General features: G+C 39.7%; 1 long non-coding RNA gene across 1 annotated transcript; it reads right to left on the bottom strand.

Moving 5' to 3' along the window:
• Nucleotides 1–2102: 2102 nt before the first annotated feature.
• On the bottom strand, nt 2103–4635 carry LOC136179407 (uncharacterized). Its single transcript, XR_010666537.1, has 3 exons — nt 3700–4635; nt 2877–3032; nt 2103–2587 (listed from the first exon to the last, which is right to left on the bottom strand). It is a non-coding gene; the product is annotated as an uncharacterized lncRNA (long non-coding RNA).
• Between the last annotated feature and the right edge of the window lie 19554 nt (nt 4636–24189).

Below are 24189 nucleotides of genomic sequence, written 5' to 3'. Positions count from 1 at the left end.
TTCTTCTAAAACACTGGCGTCTTCCGATGCTTCAAATGTCATGCAATCAAGCTGGTCATGTGTCAGGTCAAAATCAGACCTCTGATACGCCGGGCCAGATGCCTATATGTCAGTCTACAGACTAGTCATGCAAGGCCACACGTCAGAGGCGCCTCACGTGCCAGGCCACATGACTATAGGGCAGCTTAGCGTCATGCATGCCACATGTCAAGCGGTCAACGAACCCCAACATGTCGGACGCATGACTTTAGGGCTTATCAATCGTCATGAGGAGCTCTTGTTAGGGCAGCAGACCTATACATGCAGGCCTCATGACTATAGCTCATTAGCAGTCGTTCCGGGCCACACGTTAGGTGGTCGACGGACCAAAACATTCCGGGCCACACGACTATAGCTCAGTCATTAGAGTCGTGCAGGGCCACATGTGGGTCGACGGACCCCATACATGCCGGGCCACACAACTACAGGGCAGTTTAGCGGGTCATGCGAGCCATTGTCAGGTCAAATACCTAGACATACCGGGCATCATGACCCAATAATTCACTATCTGCACAAAGTGTATGCCTAATCATGTCATATCAATAAATGATCATGGTTATTACTCCATCTAACTGTAATTTCCCACACAGATATCCATACAGCCAATAAGGTAAGGTATACGATATTGGTGTTTTCTTTCTCACTTTTATTTTGGGGGTTCTCCTAACCTGCTGTCGGCTTCATTACCTTCCGAGTGGGAAGTCGTCACGATGGAGTCTAATCCCCCAAAGACTTTGCACATTCAAAATTAAATTGTTGCACATTTATTGTAAATAAATAATTGTTCATTCTCAATTAAGTCTCTCCTGATTGAACTACTGGTCTAGTCCATCCCACTGGACCAATTTGCCTTGGGAGACTCTACCAGGGGCTAGTGCCCCCGACAACACAAGTCCAGAGTTCACAGGTAGACGCAAACCCCTCTAACACAATGGCAATTCTTGGAGGGTCCGTTAACAGCCTTGATGTTCTAAATGCATCATAAGAAAAGTGTTGAGAACATAGCCTCAGGCCTTTGGCGAGATTTTATGGTCTGCAAGCATTGTTCCAAACCTTTCTCCTTTCCCTATCTTTAGAAATATGTGTTAAGTAATAGACATTCATCTTTCCCTTGAAGGCGAGTAATCCCAAGATTTTTCATAAAACTATACTTTGATTTAAACCAGTAACCTGCTGTCTTAGGCCTCAGCCTTGCTTTGCATTAACTGGTAACCGGCAAACATTACAATGGAAAACACAACAATACGATGGTAAGCATCTTGACATGTTAACATTTTGCGCAAAGCACCACCTGTTTTGAAATAAAAGGTCACATGAATTGACTTTTTAGCAGGGATTTCTCATTTAGGTCACCAGGGACTGGATAGCAGCTGGTACTCTGTCATAAGAGATAATAAACTGCATTCACCTGTGGTCTGAACAGTAAATCAGTCCCTGATTAGGTGGGAGGAATGAAAGCTCTGGGTCACCACGGCTATCATGGACCATGATTGAGTATCAGTCTTATTGAACGTGATTAGAATGAATATGTTCCCTCTGCTAGTCTGACTGGCAACAATGTATGCACAAATACACATTAAACATAGACATGCACAATAAATGACATCCACCTGAATGCAACTTATGAAACTTTTTTGCAATAGTTGGTCTATTTTTAAATGGGAAAAGGGCTTAATGCACTGAATTTTTTTTGTTTTGAATTTACTTAATTTTTAAATGTCAAGTGGTTGCACGAAATAAATTCATCTAAATACAGATATATTTTTAAGTTTTGTTTATATAAAATGTATTTATTTAGTTTATTAAAAATGCTACGTTGGTTTTACTAAACTATTTTGAATAGAGTTTACTCATATTTTTAGTTAGAATTACTAATAATTATTATCTTCAATTTACTAAACTGAATTATGTTAATACAGATGAACTTAATTGTGTAATTTCTACATAATACAATTACATTCAATTAAATTAAACATTTTAAGCTATTTTAGCTGGACCAAATACATTTAATAATCAGACAAAGCAAACAAAATATTTTCAACACTTTATTTTGTCACATTAAGTACAACTTGTTCAAAACCATTCCTTGAATTGTACTAGCACCAAACACTGAAAAAGTGAAACTGCAGTTCTGAAGTTAACATTTCACATAAATGTTCTCTTTTGAACCTCAAACACGCGAGCCTGAACAATGCAGCTTAAACACAAAACGCAATTACAGAGCTCAGGTTCAAAAAAAAGAAAAAAAAACAGTCAAGGGGACATCAGTAAAACTGGGATCTGCGGACAATCTTAACAAAAGTGAAGGTGAAGTCAAAGCCTTGGATAACTGAGTCACACAGTTTACATTGTAGGTATTTTAGGCTAATACTCCGGCCATATTAACCAGTTGCAGATTGCTGTTTCAAACAGGGGCAGAGCCAGTTTCTCTGAAGCTCTCATGTCCACGTTGAAGCTGCAACTACATTGTATGGAAAGCGAGGACTCGAGAACTAAAACAAAGTGCCGAGAGGACTGCTGCCCTTTCAAGGTTGGCATCACTTGTAGCCTGTGTAAAAGGATAACAATTGTTATAACAAATAATTATTCTTTAACACACCAATATTAAAAAAATGTCTAGATAATAAATCGTTTTTTCAACCCATGTTAATCTTAAAAAATATATGCCATGACTTCATTATACAATACCATAAATGGAGCCATATTTCCTAAGAAACATGTGTTGCACGTTCTCAAATAATCAAGACTACTGTATATTGTGGTAGACAGGTAGATTTTTAAAAACTTACTCCAGTTTTTATTACAATTTCTATACAACAGTGTATACTCACATTTACCTCTTGCAAGATCACCAGGTGTTTGGCTAGTTTTTGGCCAGAAACACCTCCCTTCTTCTGGAAAACAGATGTCAGTTGAGCTAAATGGCTGTCCAACTGCGCCATGAAGGTCGTTTCAAGAGGGATTGTTGTTATGCGCTGGAATTCAGCATGTATCTATAAATAAATAAATAAATAAATAAAAGACAAAAGGCACTGGGTTCAGTCATTGATGTAATGTTATTTTATAGCTACTATATCATTAAAGGTTACATCCTAATTTTTACATTAACAAAACAAAAACGTGTCCGATAGCATGTGTAGTACAGTGTGGATTAGCCATAGGTATAACTATAAGGTAATGAGAAGAAATCAAATCTAGACCCATAGGCTGTTTGGTTATTTAAACCTTGCTAGTATTTTTGCAACTAATTTTACACAAGTGAATGTGTGCATCAATTGTGATTAAATAAAGGCAGTAACTGTAAAGCATACAAAAATCTATGTGTTTAATGTTACTTAGTTTGGGCCAAGGAATCTCATTCTAAGCAGAGTAAACAGAACGATAATCCGAAAAGTATGCAAATGATGAAGTGTAAGGCTGGTTACACATTATCAGTGGCATATTTATGTTTTGCTAGCGTTAGTCATTATCGTACGATATAGAGAACAAAGACGCAAAATCAAACATAGAAAATGCTAAATCATGAAATGAGTCTTTGTAGTGGTATTTTTTCCAGCATGAATATAAGAGCTCCTCTCAATGATAGGTACCAGTGTTGAGCTCCTTCTTATCCCTTATTTATTTTCTTAAAGCTGTGAACAGTTTGTTAAATGCACTTACCAAAACAATATGAGTTCCAGAAAGAGTTGGGTTCACATCACGCCAACATCAGGGAGACCAGCAAAATAGCAGGAAAACCTGCAAAATGAGCAGTAATGAAAACATAAATGGTAAGCTTGTTAAGGGACAAAACAATTCATTGACAGATAATAGGTAACTTATGTCAACAGGCAGCACAGGTCATTGTAAGCCTACGATTCAAAGCTGATCACTGAAGTTAAAAACACATTTTAACATTGCCATAAAAATCTGCACCAAATTGCACATTTTAAGAGGGTAGAACATGACAGACATACATGGATTTTATTGATTTATTGTTTTAATTAATTGTGTAATTAACTTATTTATTCACCGCTGGTCTATTTTCTGGTAGGGGTGATATTTCTCTGATAAGCATTAAAAAACACTGTATAGCATTAATTAACTACATCAGAACTAAATACTATTAATCTAAGTAGATGTTACATGCAGAAAGATTTTTATTCTATCAAAAGTTTTGGAGAGAATAAGAATTATGGAAATTGTGCAAATTAAGAGGGAAGAATTAATTACAAAACACATTAGGTTTCTCAAAATCAACTGTTATTTGTACAATACATTAAATATAAATGCTGTCTTGTAGTGCTTCGAGATGGTCATCATGGGCACTGAATTGTCTATGGCATTATAAAAAGCATAAATATCTGAGCATATAGGCTACAAAACGGGGACTTGGCATGAGAGCAGAAAACTATCGTCGCGATACTGTCTACTATCACTCGCGTCAGTATTGAGACTAATTGAACGCCTCAGCTTACCTCTCTGTCTGTCTGTCACTATTTTTGCCTGTTTGCCTGTGAGTTTATTACGCTCATACTAGTCCATCACGTTACCTCACATTACCAGACTGTTCGTCTTCTTCTGTTTAATAAATGGCGGGTGGCGACTAACGGATAAATTTTTCTACAGCGCCCCCTCCTCATCCGGTGGCTGTAAATATTACTTTTAACGGACTTTTAACGAACATTTAAAAAAATCTTTTTGGAGATGATAAATTATAAAAGATACCGTTATAGTTTCTTTTCCTAGGCCTGCTTGAGAGGATTTCTGAAAACGGGTTGTTGCTGCCGTGTCTGCCACACCGTTTGAATCATGGTTTGAAAAGGCAGCCTGCACTCAACCTCAGTGGCAGGGCGGCCATTCACTTTACATTGGAACTAGCGCTAACATTAACCCTGTGCTGTAAACAAGCACCATAAGTCCCCTTTACAACGTACTTTCACAAGATTTTCATTCTCCTAATGTTATCACACTAACACGATTAGAAAACATACTTAAAACTAGTCTGAAAAATAGCCTATTAGGCTTGAAGCTATGCTAGTTTAAATGTAGGTTAGCCATGGCAGGGCTAATTTAATCTAACAAAAACACAACAATGGTTTTAGCTAACTAATAACATGTTTGTGAGAGTGTTAACAGAACAATCTTTACGTAGGAATATAAACCACACATGGTTATATATTGCTTACTTACCGAAATTGCTGAGCCTGCTGGATATGAGCATTGAAGGAGACCGAAGAAGCGGGAGGAAAAAAAATGGCGGAATTTCATTCTGCTTCAGAGAAGTCTGCACATGTGCAGTACCTGCTAATTACGTTGCCCATATTTTGTTTCTATTAACTTTTAATAGAATTGATTTAAAAAGTGGGAATACATGTAACTATTCATTTAAAAAATATATGAAAGATTCCGAAACACATTAAAATCAATGAAAAAATCTACTTTAAAACATGCAAGATATACTAGGGGCCAGAATCAGTATTTTCAGTGTGAAAACAGAGGGTGTGAAGGTGATCACAAGAAGTTTAAAATAGCTTGTATCATCTTTCTTTTACCCTCTTTAGTTCCCTCCCTTCCACACCAAACTTTTGCCAAGGAAATCCAGTTGGGAATGTTTCACATGGCTGACAAACAACTCTTCACATCCGCAGCCCTGTGAGCAGCCCTGCTTTCTTTGTAGGATTGAGCTCCTATATGGACGGATGGAGGGTGGAATTAAGGGGGTAGTGATTACCATGTCTCCCTATGTACACACCTACACACATATGTCCACTCAGACACAAGTTTGCGCCCACACACTTTTCAACCTATACATACATGCATATACAGGAAAGCTGGCAGTGACACTCGCAGCCATTCACATGAAAACAACACTAACTTACACTCATCTTACCCTTAAATGCATGCTTTTACAAACAGCAGACCAAAATAAAGGTATTCTTTGCAGTGTTCATTATGGTGCAACAACGTGCTGAACAATCCATTTTCTGCACCCAAACGATTTCTTTTTCATATTAAATGATCCTGCAGCAGCCAAGAGCTGAGGTTGATACACACCCAGACACTGGTCCTGCATTTATAGCCTGTACCCTGATTAGTTTCCATGAAATGTTTGTGTGTCTCTCTGCAGTGTGTCCCATTGATTTACAGAGTGAATCATAGACACTTTCATGGCCCTCTCCCACACCACTCTCCACTTTCATTGCAGAGCAATCGATGGACTCGTCATACAGACACCATGCTCTAGAATACAGATATAAAGACTAAAGTGGGAAAGTCATTAGAGACAGGGTTGTGACACAAGTCAGAGTCAGTGATGAGAGCAAATTTTAAGGTCTGGTTTTATTGTTATTAACTAAAGCTACTTTTAAAAAGTTGCAAAAAATATGATAGTATGGCTTAAAAGTAAAAGTAAAATTAATACAATCTGCTAGATGGACATAAAAGAGGTAAAAACACAAAGTAATGAAGAGTCACAAAAAAAATAGTGGGGTGGGGAATGGATTTAGCGTCTTCTGCCCGATGTCCACCTGATGTTTGGGTGTGTACAGGTTGGAATCTGTACGATTGAGAGTCTTTTTTAAAAGGGCCTGTACAGCAACATTATGTAAGTTTTCACCCTAAAATAGTAGTTCCAAAGTCCATCTAATAGTAAAATGACTTTCAACAGGGAGAAAAGAGTATATCTAATGTCCACAGTGTGGCCTGTTTGCCTGGTATTAGCACTATATAACTTTGGCACATGGTCATGGTTTACTCGCATTAACACTAGGACCGCCAACATTCTAGACAACCCCTCCAAGCGCCGCAGCCGTCTGTCAGACGGCATATGCAAATGTACTTGTTTGTGCTTAGACGCACACAAATAATGATTTTTTTTTGATGAAGTTAAATACAAATTACTTTTATCAACAAACCAAATAGACTATCAGCATAAGGCAGGATTGGTAACCTTTTAAATGTTGGCACATAGCCTACCTGCACCATAAAGTGCTCAACCTTTACAGTGCACTTCCCACTCACAGGGTGCTTGCACCCCTTGCAGGAGACAACGGTCATATTTTTCATGCAGTGCGTGTTTCTCTTACACTGACTCCTTCTCAGCTCTTGTGGATGCTGTTGCTCTGTGGGCACCGACGTCAGACTGGCCTTGACACGCAGGTGTTCCTCTCTCTGTTCCTTTGCCAGCTCAAGAATGAGCATGTATCTATCCGTCTATGGTCTCTATCTATCTATTTGTGTATCCTATCTATATGTTGCTCTTTGCTGAATTCCCCAATTCCCTTTGTTGAATATATATGAATACAATAAATAGAAACAATAACTAATAAAAAATAAAACGACGCGCGAAAACAATCCAGGGAAATGTATCATTTTCAACTGCCGTCTGTATGGCGGCGGCGGCGGCGGTTAGAGGTATAAATGCTCTGAAATCTTGTGTGTTTTATTTTAGTAACACAGGTTTCAGAAAACATACAAGACACATATTTAAGAAAAGTCCTAGGATGAGAGGCTCGTAGTTTTTATTTAAAAAGAGTTATATGTATTATAAAAACCCAAACCGTCCATCAGGCGGTCTTGGCGGTACGTACTGCTTTACGGCTCTAGTTCACACAGCAGCCTTCAGATATCTCAGTACTGTTTGATACAATGGCTGAGGCTAAGCTATGGAATAGGACAGTGACGTTTGAAGCTAAGAAGAGAAAAAGACAGAGTGACCGAGCAGGAAAGGGAGCAAGAGTGAATACTGGCCTGGCTTTTACTTCCCTAAACATAACATATTATTGATACATGTTGCAAAGGTTACACTACTGCTCAGCAAGTAGGTCTGGGTATAATGTCTCACAGCATCTGTACATCCCTGTAGATATCATTTTTTACAGATTGCACCATAACGTTAGGCTGTACTGTTATCTGTGTCATCGTCTCATGTTTAGCAGCTTTACCAGGTGCAGAAAGTAATTTAAGCCAAGTTATGTATGTAACTATATGTAAATAAATACATAAATCCATCTTACACCAAATAGTTGTCTCATTCCTTGTTGATCTTCTAGTTAGCTGTGTAATTTTACAGGACATGGGTGTCAAACCTATGTAAACCTGCTTGTAATGAATTACCCTCTACGGCTTAGCCATCACAGTAACAGCTGAATACACATACACATCCTTTACATGCAAACAGATTGCAAACAATAGGCTATACAAGCGGTATACATTGCGGCATTTGTTTCTTAATCTTCTCCAGATTTTCCATGATTGATGACAAAGCGTCCCCTACTAGAAATAAGCTGTGCTTAATTCAAGGTTCAATCTGATCCAAATTTCACACAACTAATGTCAGTCCAACCCTGAGTAGATCTATATACATTTTATGTTCAAAGTTACAGTGCAACCTACTGTAGGTGAAGAAACAAATAAATCATCAAAACAATACCTTCAATGGGAGCTGGTATGTCATCAACGCTGATCATTTTTGCCTGTATATTGTCGACACAGACCATTTTACTTGTATACACCAACGACTGCTGATATCACGAAATTGGTCAATACAGCTCAAACTGCAAACAAACAGAAACAGAAACACTTCACATGCTGAACATCAAACAACTGTGTACAGAGTCTACATTTCTATGTATAATCTAAAGAGAGATTATAAAGATGAGAATAAGTGTAGCCAATACTGTTGCAACACAACAGACTTGAATTACCACAGGAGTTTGTTCAAACATATTTTGGCACACATGTCTCTTTAGTACAGCATGTATTAGCAAAGATGGATCGATTGTTTGATGATCAAAGTTCTCAACAGAAACTGTTCAGAATTTACATCTAGAAGAAGTGCTGTCACAAACAGAGCCTCTTTGTGAAAGAAGGCAGGCTTTTCTTTAAAGCTGCTCTCGCAAGGCTGATGCAATCTTGTAATATTCTATGTGAAAAACACAAATTGTTCTTTCCTCTCTGTCATTGTGGCATTTGGGGATGCCTTTGTATATTGGGCATGCATGCTGAAATTCATGAATAAATGAGTGAGCTGTTTAATATTCCACACTGCAGCTGCTTCATGTACAGTACCACTGCCATCTTTAAAGTTATTACAGCAATGTTTAAAAGTCTACTTTCTACTAAATTTAGGGACTTGATTATTTGAAATCCCATTATCCTGCAATATCTGGAGTTCACATCCTCAGCTCCACTCATGAGTCTTAGATGTTAGCAGGAGGGGAGTGGCAGTCCTGCAACAGAGAGAGAGAGAGAGAAATGGCCTTTATCAAACCACACCATAACTGCCCTCCCTACATACTTCCACTCTGTCTGCACGCTCATGTGTAAGGTCTGCCAAACTGAGTGCCATACAAAACCTTTGAGTGTTTCATGAGAGAGGGATATTAAACTCTCCAATAGAGAGTCTGCATCTATGCTGACTAACCACCAATTTCCCACATGCTCCGTGTGAGCTGTGGTCCATCAGCGTCGCACCACGCTTTCAAATACGCTGCAAGTCTTTTTTTATCAATGCAATTCTGAACATGTGGATATTCTGCTTCAGTCAATACATGCATCCCGACAGAGGGGATAACGTTTTTGTCTCCAAACAGGCTGTCGTCTCTGATGAATTAATTAAGCTAATGAGACTCATCCCAGTTGCTGTACCTTACTCCAGGACTCCAACATCTTTGACTAACTAAATCAAATTTAAACCCTGTTTATGAAAGTCGCTTAAACTTTCTTGTTTAACGAGTACACATTGATTTCTTGAAAGCCTTGTGTGGTTTAAACCAGCCCTAAGTTTCTTGAGTCTTGACTTATTTAACAGTCTGTCTGTGTGTTCCCTTGAATCCACTTCATGAATTATTCTCACTGCTCCTTTTCTGTACAATAAACATTTTTTTATTTTTTGCTCATTTACATGTTTCAGTCATCTCCAGAAGGAAGATAAAATATGGCAGGATAAAAGTATGACACAGACTTCCCAATGCTTTGGGAAATTTACCAAACTTTTCCTGAAGGAACACTCATTGAGAAGAACAAAGTTTTCAGCAGGAGACCACTGCCAGTATCTGGTGAGTACACGATGTGATGAGAACTGAAGTTAAGGGTTTGGAGATGGGAGAACAGTTTACTCACATAGATCATGGTGAGAAGTGTGCACTTCCTCAGTTAGCCTGACTTCAAAGTAGGAAAGGAATGTACTGAAGTGAAAGTAGGTCTGAAAGATAGTCCTTCTAACTTAATGATAATTTAAACAAGTAAGAATATTTTTCATTGTTGTTGATTTTTAGTCAGTAGCAATTTGTTTTGCCTGCAAGACAATGAAAAAACAAAATACATAATAATATAATGTAATGATTATGAGAAGTAAAGCTGACATTATGTCAAGTAATATGCATTTTGGCCTGATTTGTACCAGTTGAGTGTACATTAAATAATCCCATTAAATAATTGAAGACAGCTTTCAGTTATTTTCTGGTGTTTTTTTTGGTCAAAACAAATAACAAACAAATAAATGATCCCACAATTGTCTTAGCACAAACACATAGTCTGTTAACATGTCAACACAGACAAAACACAGACACACAGCAAGAACAAGCCATACACTGCTAAAGAGAGAGACAAAGGCGATGTAAAAAAAGTTCTTAGATACTCGGAATGCTCTAAAACGCAGTGGCTGGTTCTGTTTGAGGCTCCTGGCGTGGCATAAAGCGGTGTTAGATTCTCTACGTCGACGAGAAAAACAAGTTGAAATGAGGGGAAGATGCTGCTGCATTTTAAAATCCTTCATTCTGACGCACATACAAACATAAGAGTAAAAGCTCAACCAGCCTCCCGCTCAATGTCTGAATAATGACATCATTTGAGTGTCACACAGTCAAGAGTCTTGCTCGTGCAACATGCGCTCACGCACGTAAATAGATTGTAATTCTGACAAAGTTGTTTTCACTTTCGTCTTTCACATCTTCTCTTCATCTCTATTACACACACACAAAACACATCTGTTCATTTCACACAAACACGCATGTAGCTTTCCTTAGAGTTTAAGATGTGTGAAATCTCTTGTCGAGGCGAGAATTTAATGTTCATTATTTATGAAGAGAGTCTTCCATATAGCACTCACACACACACAGATACACATCAATACAGGCAAACACACAGCCTCAGAGGTAACTTTTATCGAGGGCGCGCATTAATAATTCATGCAAGATTTTGTAATCCATTCATCCATCCCTATTCACCAGCTGTGGATGCTTACGCTGGTTACCACTCCCATCATTAGCCCAGCCGACACCCAATAATCAGGAGATGAACTATCACAGTCATGCACAATGCCTCTTCTCCTTGATGAATGGTGATACACAGGAGAGGAATGATTTCAAAAGGCATAGCATCCTGCAGAGCAGTCAGGTGTCTTCCTGCTGTTAATTATTGTTGGCAAGTTGAACCTCTGGGACTTTTCTTTGTCAGTCACACTCATTTTACTCATCCATGCTTGTTATATTGGGTTGTAAAATATACAAAGAAAATCAAGTCTGCACATATTTAAGCTTTCAAAGAATCAACTTTCTAGCTCTGATATACTCGGGAGTTATGAGGCATACTATTTGGATTGCTGCTCTTCTGTCACAGAGATACTAGACAGAAAACAAATTGCACATTAAAAGCCACACCTATTCCTCATATCTACTCCAGATCCCTGCAAAAGCAACACCTTATTTTATTCATGCTTATGAGATAGTGTGTTCAATCTCTAAACTTAAAAATTCATTGGGACTGCAAGTAGGAAACTCACAGAGTGAAACTACGCAGACTAAACTATAAGAGTGAGCTCGTCTTACAACGATGAAACATTACTCTAATCAAAATCCTCTTCATGCTCCTTTAATTTATGTGTCAATTTAAAATGATTACGTTATCATAATTGTCATATTTGGAAAATATCATGTATTTTGGACCTGAAGCAGGGTCATTTTCTTTCTGTATTCGCATGACATTAAATCTGTTAACCCCAGAGTATTCTTATGCAGCAGCTCAAATATGATTACAGTGAAATGAAACCATGTGATTGAAAGTAATTTGAATAATTTTTGGGGTCTCTCTAAGCTTTACCATGCAGAGTTGGAAGCTGGGGATTTTGGGTATGTGAATTTAGCACACCTCTTTGCTGCCCAAACAAGGACCACTGTGTCTTTAGTACAGCTGCTTAAGACTTCATATACACTGCAGAAATGTCAGAGCATTTGTGTCCTAATAAACTAGTTTTAACCCACATTAACCTGTAAACAGTTGTCAATTTACAGGTCCACTAATTTTCAAGAAACATTAGCAGTACTTTTCAATAATTCTTCTCGCCAGATGGTAAATGTAATAGTTTTCTCTTTGTTCTTTCAGACATCAACTCCTGAGAGAAATATCTGGCTTTGACTGCTGTGCTTGCTTTGTCTGTTTGGTTCAGGTAGGATACAGTAAAAGTTTAAGAGGTTTTTTTTTTTCAAACAGCTGCCAGATGCTGAAGTAGACAATAGTAAATGTTGAAGTGAAAAGTGTGAATAATTTTCTAATCAATAAGCTCCACAGAGCTGAGACGGAAAGGGGTTCATCCCTGCAAGCCATCCCTTTATCATACAAGTAGTCATGTGATCCACTGTTAATTTGTCTTTTCCTTTAAAAGAGGTTATGTCACACCTACCACACTCACTTCCCATCATGAATATCTACATAATTATCCAACAATTACATTACAGTTGACATTTAAAATACCCACCTATATATTAGACTCATCATCTCGTTGTCAGGATTTAATTTCCTGCAGTGGCAAGAGATAGTGTGAATTTTCTTTGTTTAATCATTGCAAGAAAACCTGCCTTGAACCTGAGACACTGCGCACTTGAGCTGTGGAGTCACAAACCTGGGGTCACAGTGTTCAACTAAGATCATATACGGCTTTATTAATTGAGGTGAGAGGTTTCCCGGCCTTTAGCCTGTGATTCAGTGCTGTGGGCTCATTCAGCAAAATTGTGTGTTATAGATAGACTGTAGGAACACAGTACTTCTTATGAGAAGTTTAATTAGATAAAATGAAGAAGGTCTTATAAATGTATACCATGAGATGTGGGGTGTAAGTTCAGCAGTTCTAGACAGAGGACTAAAGAACAGGGGACAAAATTGGGAGCAAATGAAGGAAAGAGCACAGAGAGTTTGATAAAGGTTGAAAGATAAAAGATTGAGGCTCTGAAGAGCTAAGCTGTCAGGTCAGCTCTGAAGGGAACAGAAAGATGAGACGAGTTCATGAGATAAAGAAGGATGGGCTGGAAGAAGGCTAATAGAGACAGGCATGCAGAGGTCAGAGATGGGAAGAGACAGAAATGTAAAAGGAAAGACAGAGAGAGCAAGGTAAGGGGAAAATATATAGACTTTGAGGATAGAAAAGGAACAGGAAGCAGGACAGGTTGAAAGAGTTAAGAAGTAGAGATGGCAAAAAGAGTTAGATCTGAGATTTATCAGGGATAAAGTAAGAAAGGAGGCAGAACAATGAAAACAGACTTATAGAAAGGATGCGATTTCATGGGAGCTGTAAATACATTCAGGCGCTGTCATTTAGGCGGCTAAAATCTTTACCAAAACCTTTCTGAAAGGTACTATTGGTTTTCTAGATGCTCAATATACACACCAAGTTTGCAAAGTTTTCTGGACAATTAAATTGACAGAAAGTGCACTGCTGGCTGCCAGAGTTGTAGCCCAAAGGTCTAAACAGCAGGCACACAGCTCTGTCATTGATGCAGAGTTTTCTTCAAGGTTTGATTCATTTTTTAAATAAAGATAAGTTTTCAGATTGTGCCCATAAGTTTACAGAATTATATTCATTTTAAAAAGTAGGTAAAACATGCATAGTTCATCAAAATTCATCAAAAATAGGTTTATTTAAACTCAATCTGACTAAATTAAGGGTATTTAGTTATTTCATGAAACGGTCCGAGTCTATCTACAGTATTTCCTTAGAGAATTATATAAATGATAAACAAGTATTTATGGGCTCTAAAATTAACACTTGATAGTTTCAAATATGAATACATTTATTTTTAAAACTAATGAACATAATAATCAAGTAAACTTGACCAACAAAGAAAAAATAAATACTGTAATACCTCTTCAGAGAACAAGGAGAAGATCAGCGAGAGGAAATAGAGATGAAAGGGCCTGACCTCACAGAGCAGAACTGACAGCTGGAAAGGACAGGCTGATTTACACATAGAGACACACACACACACACACACACACACACACACACACACACACACACACACACACACACACACACACACACACACACACACACACACACACACACACACTTGTACACATCAATTTATGTGTCTGTACTTTTTCAGCCATCTTAACACACACACATACTCTCTCATGTTCTCTCACTTACATTCAGGAGGCATTATCATCCGCTTCCTATTTTTATTTTGAGGGCAGATAATATATTCCTATAGGTAATACATACAGCACATCATCTTGTCTATCCCATGTGTTAGTTAAACATCCCATTTATTTTTTTCAAAACAGTTCTTCTCTCCCTTTTTTAGATTGTCAAGCATAGGTAATATGATTGTATATTTCATGTTTTTATTCTTTTCAAATGTATCAGCTGACTTTAAGCCATATTGAAAGATGCTTCAAAAAGTATAGCATATAAGGAAAAGAATGCATACAGAGATTTTCTTCATATACAAAGTCGCAAATACACTCACAAAGTGTTTTTACCCCCAGACATAAACACACACACACTTACTACCTCAATGTCTCTCTTTTTCTTACATGTACACATATAACACACACAACCCTAAAGACAAAGCTTCCCTTTGACTGGATAATAAGAACTTAATTGGTAGGTTTGTTCTAGCGGGGCTCAGTGCGGGTCAAACAGTCTGCTGCTGAGTAACTCATACGGCCAAACACCAATTAGGCTTTGTCTGACCCAGAGAGAGAGAGAGAGAGAGAGAGAGCGAGAGGGCATGTGTTAGGTGCAGACAGAATAGGAAGGGACTGAAGGTGGAATTGAAGAGAAGGTGACAAGGGGGAATAGAAAATGTGACTTTGTCTGCAGACATGACCTTGTAACCTTACTACTATTTTTTGGGGGATGAGTTGCACATTTTTTATATGGGTATTTACACCTCCAGCTGTTTGAAAACTGAATTCCTAATCAGCGCTAAAGAGAGCAAAGCATATTTGCAAGACGGGAATGTTGATTGAAATTTGATAAAGAGTAGACTGGTTTTGTTTTGTGTTTTCACACATGTAAATGTAATTTGATTTCTGTTTCCTGCACCAAGCAATCACATAATCACTTGATTATAAACTACATGTAATTACAACTTGTCTCATTTTACATGTTAAAAATTATGCTAAATTGACATGGTTTGCTTGAGGTGATGGAAGGTGTTTAATTCATGTTCTCTTTTAGTCCATCGTTATCATAATGTCAAATTTGTCATTTAAATATAATCAAAGTTCTTGTTTGATATTTATGTGATTGTAGTATCTCTACAGAGAGACAGTCCTTGAGAAAATGTGGCCTATTTATTACAGTTCCCCCCCGTTTGTATTTGGACGGATGAGGAGTGAGGATGGAGAGAGGTCTACAGGGCACTAGCACTCGCTTTTCTCACTCAGAGCTTTGTTAACTTGTTGTACAAAGTGAAGGTAACGAAGCATAAATAATGTTCACATCTGTAACTGAAATGTTGAGCTTTGACATCTGTTATCCACCCTCAATACAAAGCACGAGGCCTATATGTCCTATTTTTTGAAAGGGGAATCTGAAATCAAATTCATCAGTCAAATTAAATTAGTCAAATTCAGATTTAAAAAAAAAAAATAACATAGCAGGCTATACATATATAGCATATACATATAACATATACAGGCTCCCAAGGACAGGATAGTCAATCAAGCCTGAATGTAATCGAACCGACTTCTGGCCAATCAGAGCACTATTCATATAGGTTTGAGACACTCACATTTATACCAACAGGTGGTCACTCAGTTGGAGCTAAATATCATGGCTTGGTGATTAAAAATTGGTAAGATAAATGGTTATTCTGTCTGCATCAATACAGAAATTGAGCATCTAAATACAGTAAAAAGACAACCCTACCCTTCATTGATCCAGCTGTCAGATTCGGAAGTGCCGCCGGTGAGCGTTGCAGCTCGGTTCCTGCAAGTAAGCGTTCTCATGAACTGATTTTTTTACCTTGTCTTGAGACCCTGTTTTTGATCAACTAACTGAACATCTAATGCTTCCAACTGCTTATCCTGGTTGGTTGAATGATTTTTCTAGTCGGGCTGAAATAAACTGAATGTACGCCTGTAGTAGCCCCCCGCTCACAAACGTCATACAAGAACTCTAACTTTTACAAAAACTATTGTTTCTACCCAGTGTTCTCATGTCCTGATCACTGAGTGTTTTTTGTTTTGACCAAAGGCTACAACCGCAGACAAATCGGCGTTCTTTTGTCGTCTTTTGACACAAGTTACACTTTGAATGTACTAGTGACAATCAAACGGTAGCCTACGGCTGCTAGCACCAGCTAATTGTTTTTAGCATCGGATCCAACTTGCTAGCAGGGCTGCTAACGTCTCCCATCCCGACAACATGGAGACTGTTTGTTGTGAAGGCTGCCTGACACTCACGCACTAGAGCAGAGGTTACCAACCTTAAAGAGAATGTCCGCAGGCTTTCTGAGGACCTACAGAAGAAGGACCTGATGCTTTCCAGCTACATCGACTTGGCAGCCTCTCAGTCTAAGAGGATCACAGCTATGCACTCCGACATCTCAGATGCTGTAGGATCCTTTACGTCCCCGACCCTCCTCCTGCTCGACCCCAAACCCTCGGGAGTCCTGGGCCGAGGTTGTGATGAGGAGTGGAAAACGCAGTGGGAGACTATCTGGGTCTCCCCCACCGCTTCTCCTCACTAATCACTACGCGGCACTGCAGGACGATGATCCGGGTGAGGCTTAATGGGACCTCTTCGGTGTCTGTCCGAGCCCCCACCGATCCTGTCAGCTGCACACCTGAGTCGGCTCAGCCTGCCTCTGACGCAACCGTCGCTGCCGTTGCCTCCTCTTCTCCAAACATCATGGCTCCTGCCACATCCTCTGTAAAAGACGATGCTACCTCTGCCTCTTCTCCACCTGTTCTGGTACTCTCCTCTCCATCCTCTGCGGCGTCATCTTCACCTGCTGCTCCTGCTGCTGTCTCCGTAGGACAACAAAGCAAACAACGGGGGAAGCTCTCCTGCCAATGCAGAAGGCTGCTGGTGGAAGCTGTAAACAGACGCTCCGGTGGACTCCCCCGCACTCAGCTGGAACGGTCCCCTTCACCAGAGCATTCACCTGCCCTGACCGCACCTCCTCAGCCAGTGAGTCCACTCTGCCCTGACATCACCAGACACGTACAGGTTCGCACTGTCAGCACTCAGGCCTCACCTCCTCGTCCACTTTTCTCTCCTACGACTCTGATAATAGGCGACTCCATAATAAGGAATGTACAGTTTTTCAATGCCACCACTCTCTGCCTCCCTGGTGCTACTGTCCCCATCATTTCAGAAAGGCTCCGGAAGATTCTGCCCTCTCTTCCCACCACCATCACTCACCTTATCATTCATGTGGGCACAAATGACAGTCTGAACTGACCAAAGAGCACTTCAACCAACTTTTCAAGCTCTTAATACAAACTGGTAAATCCATTTTCATCTCCGGACCCACTGCGCCTCTGTCCAACGCCGCTCGTTTCAGCAGAACCTTCTAACTCCACTACTGGCTGCAGTCCACCTGCAGAGCTCACAATGTGGCCTTCATTGACAATTTTACCACCTATTTACCACCGGTCCACCTATTACTCACACCTAATCCACTCAGACTCATCCAACCCCAAGGCTCTCTTCTCTACAATAAATAAACTCCTCAAACCTAGTGACACCTCTTCCTCCTTCACAGTTGATAAATGTAATTCTTTCAATCCAAAATTGACACCATTTACAACAGGTTCAACACTCTCACTGTCCCCTCTTCATCCCTACCCACATCCCCTCGCCTCATCACCGAACCTCTGTCTCAGTTCTCCCGTGTCCCCAAATGAGCTTTCCATCGTCACCTCCAGCATGAAGTCCTCCACCAGTATTCTCGACCCCATCCCATCCAGTCTCGTCAAACACTGTCTCCCAGCCATCTCATAACCTCAATCATCAACTCCTCCCACTGCTCTGGTTCAGTACCCAAAACTCTCAAACTGGCAGCCATTACCCCTATCCTCAAGAAACCTGGACTCAATACAAACAGGTTCTGTTTGAACCATTCCAGTCCGGCTTCCGTTCCCAGCACAGCACAGAAACAGCTCTCCTCAAAGTCACCAACAACCTCCTCCTCTCCTCAGACTCTGGCCTCCTCAACATCCTCATCCTCCTCGATCTCACTGCAGCCTTTGACACCATCAACCACAGTATTCTTCTATCCCGCTTAGGACACTCACTCAACATCACTGGCACTGCTCTTTCCTAATAAATCCTACCTCATCGACAGACAACAGTTTATCAACATCAATAACTGCTCCTCCTCCATAGTTCCTTTGTCCCAAGGCGCCCCCCCTGGGCTCGTTGCTTGGTCCCCTACTGTTCATCATATACTTGCTCCCCCTTGGTAACATTATCCGCCAGCATGGTCTCCATTTCCACTGTTATGCAGATGACATCCAGCTTTACATCTCCACCAATTCACTCACCACTGAAAGTCGCTCTACCCTGACAAACTGCCTCAATGAAATAAAAACATGGATGCACACCAACTTCCTCTCTCTCAACTATGCAAAATCGAATATAATAATCATCGGCCCCAAATCACTCACCAATTCCAGTCACCCAGCTCACAAGAACCGCCTTCTTTCACCTCAAAAACATAGCCCGCCTCCGTCCGCTACTCTCATTTTCTGCTGCTGAAACCCTAATCCATGCAGTCATCACATCCAGACTCGACTATTGCAATAGCATCCTTTTCGGCACATCATCCAAAATCCTTAATAAACTTCAATACGTCCAAAACTCTGCTGCACGCCTTCTCACACACACCCGAACACATCACCCCTGTCCTGCAAAATCTACACTGGCTCCCTGTCCCTTACCGTATCCAATTAAAAATCCTTCTCCTCACACATAAAGCCCTTAACCACCAGGCCCCCTCCTACCTCACGGCTCTCCTTCACCCTCACACTCCTGCACGCAGCCTCTGTTCTTCAAAAGCCAACCTCCTGTCTCCCCCTCTTAGAACCAAGCACCAAACCTGGGGGGACAGAGCCTTCTCCATAGCTGCCCCCTCCCTCTGGAACTCACTCCCTATACACATTCAACACTGCACCGACCCTCCTACTTTCAAATCACTTCTCAAAACTCACCTCTTTTAAACAAGCTTTTAATGTATGATTGTGATGTACTTTCTGTTCTCTGTAGTTTACCTTTATTGTTGTTATCTTTATGATTTGTGTGTAATGTTGCAACGTCTGTTAGTCTGTCCTTACTGTGCTGTTCTTTCTGTTTTTAACTATTGTGCAGTGTCTTTTTTTTTGAAAAGCGCTTATAAATAAATGAATTATTATAATAATAATAATAATAATAATAATAATAATTATTATTATTATTATTATTATTATTAATACATCATATTGTGGCAGCCATGACAACATCCATCCTTTAACCTACTTTTCTTTCCTTGCCAGGTTTGGTCCAGGTAATAAAACAAATAAGTGTTGGGTATTTACACATTTCCCTTGTCAATTCTGTCTCTTGAGAAACAAAAACAATAATTTATCCGTCTCTAAAAGTATATATATTTCACATTTGAGTTTGATATGCTTTATGTGTCTTCACTTTCATCCCACATGTAACTGCCTGTGAGTGTCCAGATGCCTCTTCTCACGTCTGTTGCTGCACCTGCAGTCCCCTGGTCCCTTTCCATTTGTGTCCTGCATATTTCTCCTTTACAAAGCAGTGGTTCCCAGCCTGTTTTCCTTGGAGTTCCCCCTACTTGTATATCAAAGACATGTTGAAATTGCAGGCAAAGTGGTGTCAAGTTGAGGAAGAATTGGAGAGTGCAGGGTGAAGATAATAAAAGGAGACGCGTTAAGGGCACAGGAGTGAAAGATGGGAGGAAGTACTCCGACCTGATTTCCCCTGATTGGTATTACTCTCACTGTATCACTATCTGTCTCTCAGCACTGAAAGTCTTAGTTTGGAGGAAAAGTGCCGACTTAGCACAATAGAGAGATAACAAATCAGCAGTAAATACTGCTGGGTCTGCAATTAGTGTTTGGGTCAAAGGTCTGATTAATCCCTACTCTGTGACTGTAGCAGCAGTATGCGATAAATAATGAATTATTAGGTGTGTGGGCATGCGAGTGTGTGTATCAAAATGCCAATTTCCACTACAGTTTTTATATCCGGAAGTGTCTTCACACTTCTTCATGGGTCTACATGAAAAAAGCAAAAACCAATCCAAGCATAAGTTACATCTTTGAACCAAAGTTTAAAAATAACTTAAAATTACACAAAAACAAGCATAGTACGTGTTTGTTGTGCACCTCGTTTCAAAACTGAACAAACTAATGTGTTGCTCTTACAGAGAGGCGTTTCTAAGAAGGCTGTCCAATAGTGTGAGAAACTTTCTACAGGTATTTCAGTCATTTGGGTGAAGTTCATCTTTAATGTTGGGTTTCAAGGCCTTGGTAACAGTTGGTGTTCCAGCTCATCTAAAACATGTTGGAAAGTGTTAGAGTTAAGGTATTTAATGCCAAACCAATCTCTTTGGGTAATGAGGCTTTGCTAGCATTTCTTACTCCAGTTCATTCTTCACTAAACGGCCAAGCTTAAGTGAAGTAAGCCAAAAGTTAATTGTGTGATTCTCCAATTTACAGAACAAGGACTAACAGCAGATTTGTTTTCATTCCCCAACAAGGTTGACATGTGATGGGGATGATATTTGCTGAACAAACTGTCCATGCTCAAGCCACAGTCGGCAGTATTGGAAGTATATTGAAATGGCTTTAACAAATGTTTCTTTCATAATTAATTATCAGTTACACTTGATCTCATTTGCTACTAGTGTCTGTGGTTTCATACGTTTAGGGTGAGACTATCTCCTGCAGCTTCTCGTCTGCCTCCTGCCATTCCAAGGACGAGCTCAGCTGTCGTCCTAGTCGCTGGGTGGTTATTACCTGTCACCTGCTGTCAGTGAAAGCACAGCATCACGGTCAGGGTGAGTGCAGAGTGGTTCGCTACTGACCCTGCACAGACACAGAAGCCACCTGTTCCAAAAAATGTCGCCTTGGGAATATTAGATGGACTGACAGGAACAAGAACAGCGACCAGTGAGGACAAATCCCAATTACATTCAAGGCACTGGTGTGTAGGGTGACCAGGTGCTTACAGGCCAAATGTGGGAAAAAGAGTATGTTTGTGAGGGACAATGTTAACGCAATGCATAGAAGTTGCTTAGATATCAATGTCCAAATAACCCTAAAAACTTAACACTTCTATTGAAACCATTAGCTTACAAATATAAACAATGCTTTACCACAGGTGGATTTGGATGCACACACTATGCAGGTGTTGCATATCAACCCAGAGGCAGGTGTAAGCATTTCTTTAACTTTGGGCACTGCTTTTGAACAGCCAGAAGATATTTTCTGCAATTTCAGTTTCTTAAGCAGACTGTTGCTGCCCACCTGTATGATTGTGAGTGCTGCACAGTGTGATGAACATTAGCAATTTTAGCTGCTGTCACCTTATCTGTTTGGCATTCCTCTTTTAGTTTCAGTAGGAATGTAGGCCTTTCCGTAGATCGACATTTCTCTTTAAATGGGCCAAGCGTTGAGTCTTGCATGCAGGGTGTTGCTTCAAGTCGTACTCTCCTCAATGTGCAATTGAAAAAGAAAATCTCGCAAATGTTGCAAAACATGTTCTGGTATTCACCCTCCACCAGCTTCACCCAAAAGTCAATGCTTTCCCAGATTTCGTTGTAGCTGCATCTCATGTGTTTGTTGTAGTTTCCATCATATTCTGCCAAAAAGGCAACCCCAGCTAACATGTTTACATGTGTCTTTGTTTTGTGGCAGTGGGGGATAATGTAGTCAACCAGGATGGTGACAGGATAGCAGCCCTTGATCCCACGTGTGGGCTAGTTGACATCTGAAACAAGCTATTGTGATAGCTTTCTCTTGCCTTATACACAACCAAAGCATAAAATCCAGGTTTAAAAAATGTGATTATCCTACAGTTTGAGCACTTCTAGAGCTAATCAAATCAGGGACTTGATCTCAATTTGTCTGATGTAGGACAAGTCATGAAAATGCTGTGGAGTGCACAAAGCCGGAACCCTGGTCACCTTTATGGTCTGTGTTTGTAAGGGCAGCAAGCTGGTTGGCCAACAAATCTATTGTAGTGAAGGACCAATATACCTCTGTAGTTATCTATGTCTGTAGAGCTATTTTGTAACCTTAATAATGTTTAAACTTCAAGGTTTTGGTTCATGGCATTTAATATTTTGGATACAGACAGCTGACAACTGTTTACAGCTTTGATAAACTGAATTGTTGGCATTTCAAAAATATCCATCAAGAGGATTAAAAGTCTAATGTGAACAAAACAAATACCAATGAATTCCTTTAAAAATATTGTTTAAAAGCTCCTGTGAGGAAGATTTTGTGTGTGTCACTTGTTTTCACAACTACCCCGCAGCAGCAGAAAATAATTAGTGTGAACACTGATGGTCTGGTTTTCTTTTGTAGCTCATAAAGAGAAATTGGTGTTAATTTAAGTGTATATCATAATGATCTCAAAACGTCTCACTGTAGCTTTATAAAGGGTAAGCCTCAGATGAAACCTTTTTTTCCTGAACATAATTTTGCATCCTGTTTATTTTATTCATGATTTTTTAAATATACCATGTGTAGCTCTTTCTTTTCAGTTCGACTTTTGTAAGCAAATAGTAGAAACTAGCATTAAAAAGGAAAGGCAGCATCTCTTGCGTTTGGAAATAACTTATCTTTATACTAATATCGGACCGCATGAGAAAGAAAATGCAGCTTATTTCCTGAGATGGATTCTGAAATGACACCTATTTTCCTATATTCACAGTGGATGCAATTTCCACAGAGCATTTATGTGTGTGTGTGTGGGTGTGTGGGTGTGTGGGTGTTGGATTGTGTGTGTGTGGTCATTGTGGATGGATGGCCACATTAAATGTTTCAGTCTCTGGCTTTATAGCTGCTGACACAGCATTGTGAATGAGCAGGTACGGGTATGCAATAAAATGAGGCTGTTCACTTTAACAGATCCATGGAGGCTGATGATGTGTCTGTATATATATCATTGAATAAAACACACTTGGCCTTTAATGGATGAATAATCAACATGTAATAAGACCACACATTATCTTTTACCCTTGCACAGTTACATTCTTTGGACATTTATAGCTCCTCGTAAAATTATCCTTGAGAGTGAACTGCAGATTCAGAAGAAAATTAACATAATAAAGATTTAAATGAAGAAAAATCTGTTCGTCAAAAAATGTGTAAGGAGAACAAATACATCATTTTACCACTTTATAGCTACTGTGAGGAACCTTTGGATTGTGTTGATATGGCACCCCCTGTGTACAAAGCTGTACCTCTTATATTTTTACTGATTTTTATCCTGAGTAGTTCATTGTTTTTATTAATCTTAACTAATCCTGTTTCTTATCACAGTCAATTGTTTCACTTTTTATGAATGTTGTCCAATAGATTTTGTCAAAAAAGGCTGATTCTGCAGAGTGCTGTTAAACACTTTGTCTGACAGCTCCCCCCAGCATCAGTTTCAGGTGTTAAAAATAACAATAAAGAAACAGTCAATTGTGTCGCTGACTGTCTCTCTTGCTGTTGTAGCTCATAAAGAGTTATCTGTACAACTCAACTTAGAGGGACTTGTTTCATCCAGCATTGCATCGCAGTTGGACGAAGGCAGTGTAAACACACATGATTGGAGTTGTCGAACTGCCTGTCCCTACAGGGGGGCTGTTAGCTCTCTGAAGGGGGCTGTTAAAGGTCCAATTTGTGCCAGGCCCAGAAGAAAACCCAAACACAGCA

The sequence above is a fragment of the Labrus bergylta genome, chromosome 1, assembly GCF_963930695.1.
Source record: "Labrus bergylta chromosome 1, fLabBer1.1, whole genome shotgun sequence".
In the NCBI taxonomy this organism is placed as follows: domain Eukaryota; kingdom Metazoa; phylum Chordata; class Actinopteri; order Labriformes; family Labridae; genus Labrus; species Labrus bergylta.
Note: the sequence above shows the minus strand (reverse complement) of the source record. Positions and strands in the feature narration are given on the sequence as shown.